General features: G+C 42.7%; 1 protein-coding gene across 29 annotated transcripts in view; it reads right to left on the bottom strand.

The window, feature by feature from the left end:
* Positions 1-16,129, bottom strand: part of ZFX (zinc finger protein X-linked) — a 65,410-nt gene extending 49,281 nt beyond the window's left edge. For 3 of the 29 annotated variants that reach the window (XM_063804092.1, XM_016943480.4, XM_063804095.1), the window contains exons 1-3: positions 16,036-16,106; positions 13,487-13,596; positions 12,444-12,554 (exon numbers count right to left, since the gene is read on the bottom strand). The gene's annotated coding sequence lies outside the window, so the exon portion shown is untranslated. Of the gene's footprint in view, positions 1-3,411; positions 3,540-5,459; positions 5,763-12,443; positions 12,555-13,428; positions 13,597-15,494; positions 15,857-16,035 lie in introns of those variants that run through there. The other 26 variants (XM_054676869.2, XM_063804086.1, XM_063804084.1 and 23 more) reach the window with 22 other exon arrangements.
* Between the last annotated feature and the right edge of the window lie 312 nt (positions 16,130-16,441).

Raw genomic sequence — 16,441 nt, 5'->3', positions numbered from 1 at the left:
AGTCCCAGCTACTCAGGAGGCTGAGGCAGGGGAACTGCTTGAACTCAGGAGGCAAAGGTTGCAGTGAGCCAAATTCGTGCCACTGCACTCCAGCCTGGTGATAGAGCGAGACTCTGTCTCAAAAAAAAAAAAGAAAGAAAAGAAAATATTTTTCTGATACTGTATTAGGATTTGGGGTTTTTTTAAATTAGTGCAGTCTCGCTTTCATGTTACTTTATTCAAGCTAATTATGTGCTTTCGTTCATTTTCTGGTAACTAGTTGTAAAAATCATGCCTTGCAGGTTTACAGTTTTGAAAACACTCTAAATATTTTTTTTTTTTTTTTGAGACGGAGTTTCACTCTTGTTGCCCAGGCTGGAGTGCAACATCGCGATCTCAGCTCACTGCAATCTCCGCCTCCCAGGTTCAAGCAATTCTCCTACCTCAGCCTCCCAAAAGTAGCTGGCATTTACAGGCATGCACCACCACGCCTGGCTAATTTTTTGTGTTTTTTACTAGTAGAGACAGGGTTTCACCACGTTGGCCAGGCTGGTTTCGAACTCCTGACCTCAGGTGATCCACCCGCCTCAGCCTCCCAAAGTGCTGGGATTACAGGTGTGAGGCACCGCGCCCAGCCCTAAATATTCTTAAACTATGATCTTTCTTAACATAATTGTCTTGCCAACTCCCTTGTCACTGATCACCAACGCTGTAATTTGACCCATATTGACCATACTATATCTCACCTACATGAATGCATACTTACTATTATTGCTTTTCCTAAATACATTACTTTCGGCCTATGAGGTTCTGTAAACTCAGTGTTAACACTTACAGTATTCTCTGTATACCTTAAGCACTGGCAAGAATATAACACTGGGCCTTTCAACAACTAGAACAAATATTTTAAATGGACAGTTCCAGAATTGTGGGGTATTTTTACATTGATCTTTTGCTAATGCAATCAGCAATGTGTTTTGCACATGGAATTTAATAAATCCTTTAATCATTAAAAAAATAATAAAAGAAAAGAACAAGCTGGGCAATGCAGGGGCAGGTTTGAAATACGCCTGCTTCTCACAAGACCAACAACAGGCATGCTCCAGGTTGAGTATCAGCAACCATTAATTTCATGACCATTCTCTGGAGCAAAGCTAGGGAGCCAGCTAATTTTTACCCCAAAAAAATCTCCAAACCAAGCTTTTTCCAGGGGGTTGGGAAGACAATAAAATACAAGATAATAATCTAAAAGAGGGGAAGAAACTGGGAGAAAGCACAAACATATATAATTTGAAATAAGAAAAAAAAACAGACAGAAAAAAAGAAAACAACTTGTATGAAAATGGTCTAGAATTCTACACTAGCACAGTGACGGAAAATGTAAATTACCAGCATCAACTCAATAAAAGAAAACCCGATCGTCATGAATTTTTTTTTTTTTTTTTTTTTTTTTTAAAGAGGGGGCCTGGGCACAGTGGCTCACACCCGTAATCCCAGCGCTTTGGGAAGCCAAGGCAGGAGATCACTTGCAGCAAGGAGTTCAAGACCAGCCTGGACAAAATAGCTAGACTCCATCTTGACAAAATAATTTTAAAAATTAGCTAGGCGGCCGGGCACGGTGACTAATGCCTGTAATCCCAGCACTTTGGAAGGCTGAGGTGGGTGGATCACCTGAGGTCAGGAGTTCGAGACCAGCCTGGCCAACATGGTGAAACCCCATCTCTACTAAAAATACAAAACTTGGCTGGGCGTGGTTGCTCGCGCCTGTAGTCCCAGCTACTCGGGAGGCTGAGGCACGAGAATCACTTGAACCCAGGAGGCAGAGGTTGCAGTGAGCCAAGATCGTGCCATTGCACTCCAGCCTGGGCAACAGAGTGAGACTCTGTATCAAAAAAAAAAAAAAAAAGAAAAACCTAACAAAAATAATTTAACCAAATTACAAACTTGGTTAATTATGAATCCCAAGTCAAGTATCCGCAAATATGATCCGTCATGTAAAAAAAAAAAAAAAAAAAGCACATCCATGTACATGTACACACACACACACACACACCACAGACCTTGGCACAGTATGGGTACTCTAGAATTCAAGGATGGAGCCAAATAATGGCCCAAATTAATAGGTCAAAAAAAAAAAAACGCCTGATATTCTCAACAGATGCTGAAAAGTTGAAACTGAACGCCTACTTTTGATTTAAAGCAAACTTTTGAGTCAAATTGGGATAGATATTTTAACAGTTAACAAATTAAATAAATAGGATACACGCTAAAACATGGATGACCTTGAAAACAATATGCTAAGTGAAAGGAGCCAGACACGAAAGACCACGTTATAGGATTCCATTTATATGAAACGTCAGGAACAAGCAAATCCACACAGACAGAAGGTAGATTAGTGGTTGCTAGGGGATGAAGGAAGCGGGGAGAGGAGAGTGATTACCAATAGGTATAGGGTTTCTTTTTGGGGTGACGAAAATGTTCTAATTAGTGATAATAGTTACAGAACTCTGAATCTACTAAAAAACCACTGAAATGTACATTTTAAAGGGTAGATTTAATAATAGCTTTATCTCAATAAAGCTGTTTAAAAAATACTCAAGTATATGCAATCTTAAACCAGTTCATGTCAGAACATGTGTTTTGGGATATGAGAATGATGTCAGTTATCACTTTATAACAAAAAGACATCTATTAAACCTAAGGTAAAACATTAGAAGTATTCTCTCTAAAGTCAAAATTAAGAATGGCCATTAATACTATTATTATAGGATTGTGTGACAAATGCCAGCCAGTGTAATTAGGTAAGATGATGAAATAGAAGATATAATTATTACTTGAAGGAAATTAAACTTATTTGCATATGCTATATCTAGGAAATACAAGAGAATCGACTGAAAAACTATTATCGGTATGAATTCATAAGGTGTGCTGGTACAAAATTAATATACTTGAAGACAAAAGCTTTCTCATGTAAACACCTAAGAATGAAAAAATCCCACTGATAAGAGTAATTAAAAACTCTACTGTGTGGGATTTTTTTGTTTTTTGAGACAGAGTTTCACTCTTGTTGCCCAGGCTGGAGTGCAATGGCACGATCTCAGCTCACCACAACCTCCGCCTCCCAGGTTCAAGCGATTCTCCTGCCTCAGCCTTCCAAGTAGCTGGGACTACAGGCATGTGCCACCACGCCTAGCTAGGGATTTCTTTTTTTTTTTTTTTCCTTTTTAGACAAATAAATAGAGAAAGCAATCTTGCTCTTGAATATGTTACATTAGGGCCAGGTGCAATGGCTCACACCTGTAATTCCAGCACTTTGGAAGGCTGAGGCAGGTAGATCACTTGAGGTCAGGAGTTCGAGACCAGGCTGGCCAACATGGTGAAACCCCATCTCTACTAAAAATACAAAAGCTAGCCAGACATGGGGGCGCACACCTGTAATCCCAGCTACTCGGGAGGCTGAGGCAGAAGAAGAATCACTTGAACACAGAAGGCAGAGGCTGCAGTGAGCCAAATTTGCATCACTGCACTGCATTCCAGCCTGGACGACAGAGGAAGACTGTCTTTAAATAAAAAAAAAAAAAAAAGGAAGAAAGAAAAAGAAAAAAAAGAATATGTTAGATTAGTAGTATCACTTCTCCCTTAATTAACCTCTACATTCAATCAAAATCCCAATACACCTTTCTTTAAATCAACTGACCTTGTATGTGTAGGTCAACTTTTGGACTCTATCCTGTGCCACTGGTCAATCTGGCTTTGCACCCACTAATTTAATCACTGTAGCCTTATAATAAGTGTTGATATATGTTAGTGTTAAGTCTTCCAACTTTTTCTCAAGATTGCCTTTGCCATTCTTGGCCCTGTGCCTTTCCATGTAAATTTGAGAACTAGCCTATCCAAAAGAAAAAAAAGCAGCAGTGGCAGCAGCAACAGCCCTATTGAGATATTTATTGCGATTGCACTGAATTTCTGTATATATCAATTTAGAGAGAACTGACATCTTTACAATACTGACACTTCCAATCCAATGAACATGGTTATCTCTTGCCATTAATTTAGGTCTTCTTTCATTTCTCTTAGTAAGGTTTTTACTGAAGGCCTTGGTATGCTTTGTTGGATTTATTTCAAGGTATCAGATGTTTTTTGACCTTATTATAAATTATATTAGTTTTCAAATATGATTTTCAAATTGTTTGCTGCTGGTATAGAGAAACAGAGTTGATTTTTGCATCTCAATGTTCCCCAAGTATAATACAATAAAATTAGAAATAAATATCACAGAGATAACAGTAATACAAAAAGAAAATCCTGTAAATACAAAGTTCTAAATAATTTTAATGGGCAACAGGAAAATTATGGAGATCACAATATATTTAGAACTAAATAATAAAAACCAATTCATGTCAAAAATCATAGTATCCAGACATAGGGACAGTTTGGTTAACAGATACAAATTATAGCTAAATAGGGGGAATAAGTTCTAGTGTTCTATAGCACTGTAGGGTGATTATAGTTAAAAATAATTCATTATGTATTTTCAAATATCTAGAAGAAAGGATTTTGAATGTTCCCAACACAGAGAAATGATAAATGCTGGTGTGACAGATATGCTAATTACCCTGATTTGACCATTACACATTGTATACATGTACATAATCACTCTACCCCATAAATACGTGTATTTCGGCTGGGCTCAGTGGCTCACACCTGTAATCCCAGCACTTTGTGAGGCCGAGGCAGGTGGATCACCTGAGGTCAGGAGTTTGAAACCAGCCTGGCTAACATGGTGAAACCCCGTCTCTACTAAAAATACAAAAATTAGCCGGGTGTGCTGGTGCACGTCTGTAATCCCAGCGACTCAGGAGGCTGAGGCAAGAGAATCGCTTGAACCCGGGAGGCAAAGGTTACAGTGAGCCGAGAGTGCGCCACTGCACTCCACCTTGGGCGACAGAGCGAGACCCGCTCTCAAAAAAAAAAAAAAAAAAAAAGCATTTCAATTTTTTTAAATAGCATCCAATTATAGTCTAGAGAAAATTTTATAGTTTTTAGTATATATATTATAAAAATAGATTAAATATGAATGAGCTAAGCCTCTAACTTACATTTTTAAATGTCAGAATGAATGCAAATAAAGCAGAAGGAAAATATTAACCACAGGAGTAGAAATAGAAAGGATCAATAAAAATAACTATGTTAAAAATTCAATAATAAAGGCAGTTACTGGCAATACTGATCAGAAAAAAAGGAACAAACTAACAAAATTAGGTTTTTAAAAGTCATCAGGGAAATCTATATTTTATAATAATGCATTTGAAATTTAATATTTTTCTAGAAAATTGTTCATTTTGTATAAATGACCAAAAAAACTCAAGAACAGCTAAAACAAGACTTATCATCATGAAAGAAACAATTAACAAATCAGAAACCACAAATTTACACTCAAAAGACACCAAGCACAGATAATCTCACAGATGGGTTCTTACTTTTAAGAAACAGATCGTCTCGCTCGGACACGGTGGCTCATGTCTGTAATCCCAGCACTTTGGGAGGTCAAGGTAGGCCCATCACCTGAGGTCAGGAGTTCGAGACCAGACCCGAGGCCTGGCCAACATGGTGAAACCCGTCTCTACTAAAAACTACAAAAATTAGCCAGGCATGGTGGCGGGCACCTGTAATCCAGCTACTCAGGAGGCTGAGGCAGGAGAATCACTTGAACCAGGGAGGCAGAGATTGCAGTGAGCCGAGATCGTGCCACTGCACTCCAGCCTGGGCGACAGAGAGAGATTCTGTCTCCAAAAAAGAAAAGAAACAGATTGTCTCTATTAAACAGCAACTGTTTAAAAAAAAAAAAAAAGAAAGAAAAAAATACTCCCCAATTTATCTTATGAGGTTAATACAACTTTGTTATCCAAACAAGATTACATAAAAAAGGAAAAGTACATGGCAATAACAAAGATATGCAAATATCCGGGAATCGAAAAATAGTTTAAAATAGAAAATGTAGGACCCACGCTGTAGCTCACGCCTATAATCCCAGCTCTTTTGGAGGCCCAGGCAGGACAACTGCTTGAGACCAGGAGTTCAAGACTAGCCTGTGCAACAAGGCAAGACCGTCTCTACAAAAAAATTAAAAAATCAGGCCAGCATGGTGGCACATGCCTATGGTCCCAGCTACTTGGGAGGCTGAGGTGGGAGGATGGCTTGAGCCCAGAAGGTCAAGACTGCAGTGAGCCATGCACTCCCACCTGGGCGACAGAGCAAGACCCCATCTCAAAATGAAAAATAAAAAAAACTAAAAATAAAATAGAAGATTAATGGACTTCATCACGCCAATAGATGTAGCAAAAGCATTAGCAAAATTAAACTCCTGCTCACAGTAGAAACTCTAAAATGATAAGTAAAAGAGAACTGCAACTAAAAAATATCATCCAGCCTGGCCAGGATGGTGAAACCCTATCTCTACTAAAAATACAAAAAAAAAAAAAAAAAAAAATTAGCCGGGCATGGTGGCACATGCCTGTAGTCCCAGCTACCTGGGAGGCTGAGGCAGGAGAAGGGCTTGAACCCAGGAGGCGGAGGTTGCAGTGAGCCGAGATCGCACCATTGCACTCCAGCCTGGGCGACAGAGCAAGACCCCGGCTCAAAATAAATAAATAAATAAAAATATCATCAGCACCCCCTCTCAAAAAAGCCCACTACAATATCATATTTAATGATAAAACATTAGAAGCACTCCATTAAAGTAACTAGAGAAGGATGCCCATTATCAATGCTTCTACTGAACACTTCAATAGAGGAATTAGTCAATGCAGTAAAACCAGAACAAGAAACAGGAGGCAAGAAGGAATGGAAAAGAAGAAATAAAACTGTATTATTCACAGACATGAAAACTATATACAAAAGAATTATGAACTGTGTTTTTTTGTTTTTGGTTTGTTTGTTTGTTTGTTTGAGACAAAGTCCACCCGTCTCCGCCTCCCAAAGTGCTGGGGTTACAGGCGTGAACCACCACACCCGGCCATGAACTGTTATTACTACATTTCACTGACTCTGAAGATACCAATTATAAGCTGTACCCTTATTTTACATGACTAAGAAAAAAACATTGCCAATTAAACTGATACAGTATTTTCTTATTATCTAGGATTTTCATTCTAGATTTATCAAGACAATTCAGACTTATTTAGACAGACTTTTATCATATCTTGTGTATACAGAAGCAAAAGAAATTGGCCGGGCGCAGTGGCTCATGCCTGTAATCCTAGCACTTTGGGAGGCCGAGGCGGGCGGATTGCCTGGGTTCAGGAGTTCGAGAACAGCCTGGGAAACACAGTGAAACCCTGTCTCGACTAAAATACAAAAAATTAGCTGGGCGTGGCAGCGTGCACCTGTAGTCCCAGCTACTCGGGACGCTGAGGCAGGAGAATTGCTTGAACCCGGGAGGCGGAGGTTGCAGTGAGCTGAGATCGTGCCACTGCACTCCAGCCTGGGCGACAGAAAAAAAAGAAGCAAAATAAATTGGTAAGGTATTCCTACAACTTCACATTCAAGGTCCTACTATGGATTGCTCTTCCACTCAAAACTGTTCAACTGTTGCTAACAATATTGTGCTCTGCCAATAAGAGTGTTGGTGATGCAGCACTTCTTAAAATGATCCATTATTATTTATGGGATTTTCTTTCAAGGCAGACACCCACTTTGCAATTTCTTCCGCCTCCAGTTTTACTGTTTGGCATGAAATAACAATACAGCAATGCACATACTCATTTAAAGTGATGACAAAATGAAGAGCCCTGACCAAGTTTGTGCATGTGCAAGCAATGATAACTACATCATGACTGGTGCCTAGACAACAGTGATTATGGGACACCATCAAAGATCTATTTTGACTTCAGATATGTGAAGATGTAGGGGGGAAAAGTGTACCTCAGAATCTATGAAATATGATGAGAGTTCAGCAAGGTTACGTGATCAATACATATAAGTCAACAGTGATCCTTATACATCAGCAATAATAGAAACTATAACTAAAAGAAAATCCTATTCACAATGACAACAAAAATTACACAGTATCTAACAAAAATATCTAACAAAAGTTGTGCAAGAGCTTTATGAAAAGTAGTAGCACATACCTAGAATTCAAATCCCAGCTCTATTAGCATTTATCTACATGAATCTATGTATTTATTCTATAAATTTGAGGCAAATATAAAAATCCAACAGTTTTCACAGAAAATGACAAACTAACCCCAAAATAAGCAAAGGGAGGAAAACAGCTAAAATAATCCTGAAGGAAAAGAAGATATACTCAGTTTTAATTATAAAGCTATTATTAAGGCCGGGTGCAGTGGCTCACGCCTGTAATCCCAGCACTTTGAGAGGCCGAGGTGGGCAGATCATGAGGTCAGGAGATCGAGACCATCCTGGCTAACATGGTGAAACCCCATCTCTACTAAAAATACAAAAAATTAGCCGGGCGTGGTTGCGGGCGCCTGTAGTCCCAGCTACTCGGGAGGCTGAGGCAGGAGAATGGCGTGAGCCCAGGAGGCGGAGCTTGCAGTGAGCTGAGATCGCACCACTGCACTCCAGCCTGGGCGACAGAGCAAAACTCCGTCTCCAAAAAAAAAAAAAAAAAAAAAAAGGCTATTATTAAATCAGGATAGTATAGATATAGAGATAGGCAAACAGACCAATGAAACCAAAAGAGAGAAACTAAAAACAGATACATATGTGGGAATATGATCTATCTCAGGAGTTGCATTATAAATCAGTGGGGAGAAACGCTGAACCATTTGATAAATCCACATGAAAAAGATATTAGATTCCTACGTCACACAATATACAAAAAACTCCGGTGAATTAATGACCTAAATATGAAAAAGCACAGTATCATTACAACCTTGGGGTAAGGGAAGAATGTATTGAAGACATAAGAAAACACAAGCCATAAATGAAAAAAACTGAGAACTGGCTACCATCATATTAAGAAGTCCTACATAAAAAACTTTCCACAAACAGAGCTAAAAGCCAAGCCACAGACCAGGAAAAGATATTTTCAGTGTATATAATCACAAATTAGTATCCAGAATATAAAACCCATAAACCAGCCAGCCACAGTGGCTCACACCTGTAATCCCAGCACTTTCAGAGGCCAAGGAGGGCCGATCACTTGAGGTCAGGAGTTCGAGACAAGCCTGGCCAACATGGTGAAACCCCGTCTCTACTGAAAGCACAAAAATTAACCGGGCATGGTGGCAGGCGTCTGTTATCCCAGCTACTCAGGAGGCTGAGGCAGGACAATTGCTTGAACCTGGGAGGCAGAGGCTACAGTGAGCCCAGACCACGTGCCACTGCACTCCAGCCTGGGCAACAGAGCAAGACTCCATCTCAAATAAATAAATAAATAAAACCCATATACCAATAAGGAGGAGGCAACAATCCAACAGAAAAATGAACCAAAGGTATGCACAAGCAATTAATAGAAAACTCTGATGGCCGATAAATACATGGGGAAAAAACGTCAACCTCACTAGTAATCTTAGAAATGCAAAATGAAAATAGCAAGGAGATGCCATTTATACCCAACAGATTGGGAAAAAATTGCAAAATCTAATCCTTTGGCAGTGATTTGGAGAAACAGGATCAAACACAGCGGGAGTGTCAAATAGAAGACAATTTGCCATTTTGGCAATTCCCAGTAAAGTTGACAATGCACAGACTTCTTAAATGAAGCAATTCTACTTCTACTATATGTATATAATCCCAAGAAAGACAAACCATGTATAAGGATGTTCATAGCAGTAGTGTTTGAAATTCAGAAACTGCAAACAGTTTCTATCGGTCCCTCCAAGAATAAAAGATAAATAAACCACGGTATATTTATTTATACATTGAAATACAAATAAAATGAATGGAATCAGTAGTTTTCAAACTTCGTGGTCTCAGGACTCCTTTGCACTCTTAAAAATTAAGGATCACAATAAAATTTAAAAAACAAAACAAAAAACAAAAATTAAGAACCACAAAGAGTTTTTACGTGGGTCGTATCTATAGATGTTTATCATACTAGAAATTAAAACTGAGATATTTAAAAGCACTTATTAACCCATAAAAATACTTTTTTTCTTTATTCCTTTTTTCCCTTTTGTTGAGATTTTTTTAAAACTCTTATTTTAGGTTCGGGAGTACATGTGCAGGTTTGTTACATGGGTAAACTTCTGTCACGGGGGTTTATTGTACAGATTATTTCATCACCCAGGTATTTAAGCCCAGTACCCAATAGTTATCTCTTCTGATCCTCTCTCTCCTCCCTCTCTTTACCCTCTAGTAGACCCCCAGTGTCTCGTTTCCTTCTTTGTGTTCATCAGTTAGCTCCCACCTGTATGTGAGAATATTCAGTATTTGGTTTTCTGTTCCTGCGTTAGTTTGCTAAGGATAATAGCCTCCAGCTCCATCCATGTTTCCGCAAAAGACACGATCTCGTTCTTTTTTATGGGTGCATATTTATTTTAAAATAACTATTTTTCTAAACAAAAAAAAATAGTAAAACAAGTGGCACTGTTTTACATTTTTGCAAATCTCTTTCATGTCTGGCTTAATAGAAAACGGCTGGATTCCCATAAGTGTTTCTGCATTCTATCTATTATGACATCACATGTCATGCAGCCTCTGTACAGTATTCCTATAGTGTACAGGAAAATGTGGGTGAAAAGAGCAAATAAAAAGTATTATGAAAATAGTTTTGACCTCATGGACCCCCTGGAAGAATCTTAGGGATCCCCAGGAATCCCTGCAGCACACTTTGAAAACTGCTGGACTAAACACATTACATGGATAAATCTCAAAAACACACTGTTAAGTAAAAATAATATATAAGGTATGGTTATGATACTGTTTATGTAAAGTTAAACACACAAGCAATACCTGATATTGTTTTGGTACATACATATTGGGACAGGTGGTTATTTCTGGGGAAAAGAAGACAGGAAGGGGATGGGGAGGGACCCTTTGAATCTGTGAGATTTTATTTCTTTAAACAACAAAAAGATATGAATCAAATATGTAGCAAAATATTAAGATCTCTTAAATCTGGGTGATTCTGATTTTCAGTAATTTAAAAATATTCCATAAAACTTTTTAAATATATTTTTTAAATGCCTAATGGCTGTGTACCTCAAGGCCACACAATTTCCTTAGAGTATACTTCCTTTGAGTAAAATACAATTACAAGATACCTGGGTTTTATAAAATGTTGTCTGGAAAAATAACTTGGCAGGAATAAGAATAGGCTGGCCATATTCCAATCAGATAAGGGGTGGTGGGAGGGGTTACTCCTTGACCTGGTGCCCTAATAAGTGTGCCTTAATATGTATGTCCCTTAGTCAAAAAACACACTGACTGGATACCTGATTTTTGAACAGCTGAAAACTATTAACTACGTAGAATTCTCTGCACCCAGTAACCGAAATTATTGCTTTGAGAGATAATGGTCCATATGCCAGGTACTGCTTGGAGACAAAGATAAATCAGAACTTGTCTCTATATTCACAGTGTAGAAGGAAAAAATATAAACACACAGTTCAAATATAATACATTAAATGCTAAATTAAGGGGAATCCCACCATAGAAGACAGAGAAGGCACAGAGAGTTTCTGAAACACAGAGCACTTTTATATAACACACCTGTTAACATGCTGTGCAAGTTTCCCAATTTGGGAAATACTGGATTTAAGAATAAATGGGGTGAAAAGAAAGTGAAGACAGGTGAGGCTTTTGTAAGATGAGCAAACCTAGGAATATTTGTAAAGAGAGGTTAATGATGCAAGAGACGGCATCACGCACAGAGCTTGGTCCCTAAGGAGGCAGCCAGGGTGAAGAGCAGGCTCAGAGCAGCAGTGGGGCTTGTGAGACAGCAATCCCTCCTGCAACCTCCCCTGCGGCAAAAGGAGGAAGGCCTAGGTGAAGACAGGAAAGGCATGAAGGGGAAGGGAGGGGAGACTTGGCTCTTTATCAGATGGCCATCTACCCTTCTCAGTGAAGTGAAAGATTGGGTAATCTTTGCTGAAGGTGAGAGATTTCAAGGACCCGTTGAGTAGTTTTAAGAGTGAAAAAAAGTTTGGAATTGCCAGTGTACACAAGAACAAATAATACAAAGAAGATTATCAGTGACAGAATCAGTCTAAATGGGTTAAGTGAGAGTAAGCATTTGCAATGAGAGTAAGCATTTACAAAAAGCAATGTGGAAAAAAAAATTTGTAACACATTCGTGAGCATGTTTTTTTAAAAAAACAAATCTGCATCTATCTGAAAAATACACAGAAATTAAAAACTAACACCTTATTTATCCAGGGTGGTTGGGTTCGAAGGTGTTCCACCAGTCAGTTTTCCAAAGTTTCAAGGTCTACCCTTTCAGGCAAAAATAATTTTATATTTAACCATTTCTAATTGAAACTAAACTACACACTTACCTGTCTTAATCACACAACTTGACTCTAATCTTAATCTTGAACATCCACTGTTGCTGTACTGCGCAGCAAAACAATTCTATCTTCTTAATAGTTCTTCTATGTCTTTCCCAGCTGTCAAAATATAAAAGCACCTGGTTCTTCTAAGTTTATGTTTACCCTTAACACCTCAACAACCACAACCCGCCTTCTCAACTTGCTTCTAGTCAGCCTCATCCAATGCACTGTTTCTCGAACTTTTCTAAACCATAGCCCTTTATAATAAACATGAGACTCTCATTCCCTCCAGCCCTTTCATGGAGCACCGCTGCTCATGACCTGTTACAGTCTAGAAAAATGGAAAAACTGAAAATGGGTATCTATGCCACCTAAAGGTTTCCATCATAAAATTCTAGGAAACAGGCAGGGCACGGTGGTTCATGCTTGTAATCCCAGCACTTTGGGAGGTCAAGGCAGGCAGATCACTTGAGGTCAGGAGTTCGAAACCAGCCTGGCCAACATGAAACCCTGTCTCTACTAAAAATACAAAAATTAACCAGGCATGGTGGCAGGGTCCTGTAGTCCCAGCTACTCGGGAGGCTGAGGCAGGAGTATCACTTGAACCCGGGAGGCAGAGGTTGCAATGAGCCAAGATCACACCACTGCACTCCAGCCTGGGCAAGAGAGTGAGATTCAGTCTCAAAAAAAAAAAAAAAAAAAAAAAAAAAATTACCACGGGAATACTCATTTCTCATTTTCGTCAAATAACCCACAGCACTAATCCTGTACTTTTCAACCATGGTAAATGAAATGTTAGAAACCCCTCCCTATTTGTGTACCATAGAAATTCTGACAACTCTGAGCAAAAGATTATTTCGGATGAGAAATCAGGATAGAAAAAAGGAGCAGCTGTCTTAATAGAGACGCATCGTTCCAAAAGTAGCAAAATTTGCTTAACTTCTGAACATTCTTGTAATCGTTCTGATAATGAAAACACTGATCAACTTACTACTCTCATTATTTTTCAACTTTGAAACTTTTCCTAGTCCAATGGAACTACTAAGTACCGTAAAGCACAGCTCAGGGAACAGACGACAGTGACAGGCGGGCAGTGGGAGGCGGGAGAACGGCTTGAGCCCAGGAGTTCGAGACCAGCCTGGGGCAATATAGCAAGAACCTGTCTCAAAATAAAAAATAAGTAAATAACAACGTGCAGCTCAGGTGTGCCATCACTCTTCTAGTTGAGGGCACCCCCGCTGCCTACCCCATTGAGTATAAGCCCCTCCACCTGGCAAGCAAGCTCTTCTGCAATCTAACTTTTCTAGCCTGAATTCCCACCGCTCCCCTACCTATACCATCCACTTTTGCCAAACTGTAAATACTTACTGTTTACTGAAGAAGCTTCACCCTTGAAACGTCCTTTCTCCACCTCCACCTCTACCTAACAAAGTCCTACCCATCCCTCGGTAACCTTCTCAAAATGCTACCTATTAATACTTCAGGAACCCGTCCCTCCCTGATCCTCCAATGGCAACCTTGCTTCCCTCGGAAATCCCAGTAATTAGTTGTACCTCTCACTTTACTGCATTTCACCTTGCCCCACCTACCTCTAAACATGAGACTTCTTGCAGCCACCGTCTGCATTACAAGAACCTTTTTAATGTTTCTTAGCATCTAGCACGGTGCATCGCTAACAGTAGGCTCCGAGTTTATCAAGAAAGTTGCACAGTGTGCAATCAAAAAAGTACGTTAGGGGATGAAACTCCGCCTTAAAAACTTCACAAATGAAAAATCGAAATACCATGACAGGCAAATGCACAATAAATATGCACCACACTAAGTTGTCCTCCAATAAGAAAATAAAAAACGTCTGCCCTTATTCCTCGATTTAAAAAAATACCACCAACAGATCACTACTTAAATCGTTTTTCAAGAAAGTTGTTTCCACATAAATGAGTACGAATGATTCAAAATTTTATTCCTCCGCTCTCGTGTTGTGCAATTTTTTTCCCTATAGGACAAAAGAATGGCAAAAACTTTCCCATCAATCTTTATTTTTCTTCCTTTATTCAGATACTCGGGGCGGCAAAGATTGTTGGAAAAACAACTGCATCGAAAGCACCTTAGCAGCCACATATGATTTGACTTAAGCAAAAATAACATTTCCTGGGGTCCCGTATGCCCTGGTAAGCCCAGGTGTCCGGAATGCCACCTGCCCCGACTGCCCTCGGGTGGCTACAGGCGCGGGGGAAGGCGCAGGGCCGGGGGCGCTGAGGGTGAAACGGTCCCGGCGTCCGGGCGGCGGCGGTGGCCGCCTGCGGCAGCTCAGCTGAAACGCAGCGGAAACTGCAGCCAGTCACGGGGCTGCGGGAGGCAAGGCAGGAAGGTGGCGCTGCCGCCGAGCGCCTGGAGCCCGAGCGCTCATCATGGCGGCAAGGGCAATGGCCGCCACGGGGAGCGAGCACGCCCCTCCGCGCGCACACGCCGCCGCGCCGGGCCTCCGGGGCCCGTCACCGGCGCCGCTGCCGCCGCCGCCCGCTCTCCCACCCCCCCTCACGGGCTGTAGCGGAATTTTCTCTCCAGACACCGCCTCCAAGATGGCGGCTCCCCCTCCCGGCAACCCCCTCTATCGTCCCCTGCAGCAGGCGCCGAGCCGCCGCCATCTTGTCCCCCGTCCCTCCCCCCCCCTCACCGATATTTACATAGCGAAAATCGGCCCGGCCGGCCTGCGGCCTTCACCTCACGCCTGCAGCCTTCGCCTCCTCCCCAGGCCTCACCCCGGCGCGGTGCCCCAGGTCGGCCGCGGAGCCGACCCGGGGCCCCTCGACCGCCTCCGGCACAACCGGGCGACCCTCCCCCAACCCCCGCCCGCTTACGGAGCGCGCCTCCGCCGCCGCTCGGGGCAGCCGGGCTCCTCCCCGGGCCTAACTGCGGCCTCCTCGGGGCCTGCTCGGCGCCGCGCGCCACGCCGCCCGGCCTAGCGCGGGAGGGCGCCTTGCGGGCCGCCGACCAGGCCGAGACCAGGCCGCTGTGCGCGCACTAGGCCCCGCGGCCGCGGCGGCACCCGGGACTCACCGGACGGACGTGCGGGCGGCCGGCGACGGTGGCGGGTGCTGCAGGCCGGCCTTTCTCTGGAGCACTGGGCCGGGCTCCGGCTGGTGGGGCGGGCGGAGGGAGGGAGGAGGGGCCGAGCTCGGAGCTGACAAAAAGCGGCCCAGCTCCCCGGCACGGGCCCGCCGTCAGCACGTCACGTCACCGCCCGGGAGAGAGACCCAGGAAAATGCGGAAGGGTAGACAGGCCCCCTCCTCCGCCCGGTGGGTCCTTCTGGCACCCCGTGTCGGCGCCGCTCCCGCCCCGCGACCGGGGAGCCCAGTGGCCTCGCTGCGGCGGGGTCTCCGGCGGCCGGAGTCTCCGTGACAGCGCCCCCCTTCTTTCCACCTCCTCCGCGCTCCCGCCCGCCGCCGCCACACACGCGCCGCTGCCGCCGCCGCCTCGGCCGTAAAGCCCGCGCGGGGCCGCGGTCGGCCGACCCCGCGGAGAGGCAGGCGGCCCGGCCGCCCCCCACCATGTCCCGTGGGCCGCGGCCGCCCCCCGGGGGCCTCCCTGGAGACCTACCGCCTCTCGCGCCGGTCCTGGCCGAGGCTCCAGCTCGAGTTGTTTGCAGGCCCTCAGACCCCCGCCCGCAGTAAATGTGTTTTCTTCATCCCCGTGGCTGGGGAGGAAGATAAATTTAGCAACCCCCGCCGTCCCCTGCCTTCGCTTAAAAAAAAAAAAATCTTTGAAATAAAATGAAAACGGGCTTGCCAGTCTAAATGGGTGTGCGGGAAGGGGGGTGGAGTGGGGGGAGAAGGGTTATCCCTAGAGCACCTACCAGGCCGTCTACTTTTTAAAAATAAGCAGTCAGAGCCAAAGTGATTTTATTAGTTTGTACGGGGGAGGGAGATGAGCAAAGTTGCATTTTGAAACGTTTCGCACGTTGCAAAGAACAGGAATTTTCTGTGTATTTTCCTATGTACCCGTG

Source organism: Pan troglodytes, chromosome X (genome assembly GCF_028858775.2).
Source record: "Pan troglodytes isolate AG18354 chromosome X, NHGRI_mPanTro3-v2.0_pri, whole genome shotgun sequence".
In the NCBI taxonomy this organism is placed as follows: domain Eukaryota; kingdom Metazoa; phylum Chordata; class Mammalia; order Primates; family Hominidae; genus Pan; species Pan troglodytes.
The sequence above is the reverse complement of the archived record's forward strand: the minus strand, read 5'-3'. Positions and strand labels throughout refer to the sequence as shown.